Consider the following 2,065-nt stretch of genomic DNA (forward strand, 5'->3'; position numbering starts at 1 on the left):
TCTGTTTTGGCAGATACTATGAACACAACATTCAATGCACAGACACTATGGAGCCCTTACTAAGCATAAAGTACCGCGAAAGGCCCGGGCTAGGACAGAACTGAGACAGGGCCAGGGATATGACAGAACTGGGGCAGGGTCATGGCCAGAGAAAAACCAGGGGCAGGGTCACAGACAGGGACACAACAGGACCAAGTCCAGGGCCAGAAACAGGGCAGAACCAGGGCGAGGGCAGGGGCATGGCAGGGCAAGGGCCATGGCAGATCAGGGCCAGGAGAAGGCCAGGGCAGGGCTTGGGTAGCACAAGGCCAAGGCAGGGCAGGGTCAGTGTAGAGGAAGGAACGGGCCAGGGTATGGAAGGGCAGGGACAGGGAGGTCCAAGGCCAGAGAAGGACCATGGAAAAAACATGGCCAGGGAGGATCCAGGGCAAGGGCAAGTCCATGGCAGAACCAGAGCCAGGGCAGGCCAAAAGCAGGGCCAGGGCAGGGCAAGGCCAGGGTAGGGCAGGGCCAGTGTAGGGTGAGGGTAGGGCCAGGGCAAGTTCAGGGCCAGGACAGGACTAAGATAGCACAGGGCCAAGGCAGGGCCAGGGCAGGGCCTGGGGATTGTCAGGTCCAGGGCCAGGGTTAAGGCTGGGCCAGGGACAGGGCCAGAGCAAGGGCAGGGCCACGGAGAAGGCAGAACCAGAGAGGATCCAGAGCAAGGTCAGGGCCAAGGCAGAACCAGGACCAGGACAAGGCAAAGCCAAGGCCAGGGCAGGGCAAGGCCAGGGCAGGGCAAGACCAGGGAAGGGCAAGGCCAGGGTAGAAAAGACCAGGGTAAGGCCAGGCCAGGGTAGGAGAAGGCCATGGTAGGGCCAAGGCCAAGGCAGGGCAGGGCTAGGGTAGCACAAGGCATGGCTAAAAACAGGGCAGGGTCATAGCAGTGGCAGGACTAGCAACAGGGCCAGGACAAGCGCTGGACCAGGGCATGGTAGGGACAATACAGGGCCAGGACAGAGGATGGCAAGGCAGGTCCAGGGCCATTTCATGGACTCGGTAGGCCTGGGGTCAGGCCAGGGCAGGGGAAGGGCAAGGCCAGGGAGAAGGCAGGGCTGGGGCCAAGGCAGTGCCAGGGTAGAGTAGGAACAGTGAAGGGCCAATGCAGGGTAAGGGCAAGGCCAGGGCATGGAAGAGCAGGGAACGACCAAGGAAGGGCCAGGAGAGGGCCAGGGCAAAGTCAGGGCCAGAAAAAGTGTACGGCTGGGGCCAGGGATATGGTAAGACCAGGGATGGGCCCAGGCTGGGACACGCAGGGCAGAGCAGGGAATGACCAAGGAAGGCCCAGGAGAGGGCCAGGGCAAGGTCAGGGCCAGAAAAAGGCTACGGCTGGGGCCAGGAATATGGTAAGACCAGGGCTGGGCCCAGGCTGGGACACGCAGGGCAGAGCATGGCCTGTGCAATGCAGGGCCAGAGCCAGGCCATAGAGAGAGTAGGGCAAATGCCAAGCAAGGCTAGGGTAGTGCCAGGGCTGAGGCAAGGTCAGGGAATGTCCAGGGCTGAGTCAAGGCTACAACCAATACAGGGCAAAGGCCAGGGCAGATCTAGGGCACAAGCAGGGCAGGCTAGGGCATGGCAATGGCAAGACCAGGCCATGGCAGGGCCAGCCCAGGATAGAACAGGGCACAGGCAGGGCAGGGCCAGGGCCACGGCTGGGGCAGTCAAGGACCGGGACCAGGGTGCAGGCCAGGGCAAATGTATGGCCAGGGCAGAGGTAGGGCCAGAGCCAGGGTCTGGGCAGGGCCAAGGCAGGTCCATTGCAGGGCCAGGGTTTAGACCAGGGCCAGAGCAGGGCTTGGACAGGGCCAGGGCCAGGGCCAGGACCAACCAGGAAAGGGCAATGTCAGGACAAGGGCCATGTCAAGATCAGCAATGGGGCTAGGGCCAGGACAGGGACAGAGACAGGGTCAGGGCTAGGGCCACAATAGCATGCCAGGGTAGAGCCAGGCCAAATTAGGGCCAGGACAGGGTCAGGATCAGGGCTGTGCCAGGGTACGGCCTTAAGTAGCGAAGGGCCAGGGCCAGG

At 62.5% G+C, this 2,065-nt stretch overlaps 1 pseudogene; it reads right to left on the reverse strand.

Moving 5' to 3' along the window:
* Positions 1-554: 554 nt before the first annotated feature.
* LOC115834211 lies at positions 555-1,431 on the reverse strand (annotated as a pseudogene).
* Positions 1,432-2,065: the final 634 nt, after the last annotated feature.

The sequence above is a fragment of the Nomascus leucogenys genome, unplaced genomic scaffold (genome assembly GCF_006542625.1).
Source record: "Nomascus leucogenys isolate Asia unplaced genomic scaffold, Asia_NLE_v1 001391F_38590_qpd_obj, whole genome shotgun sequence".
Taxonomy (NCBI): Eukaryota; Metazoa; Chordata; class Mammalia; order Primates; family Hylobatidae; genus Nomascus; species Nomascus leucogenys.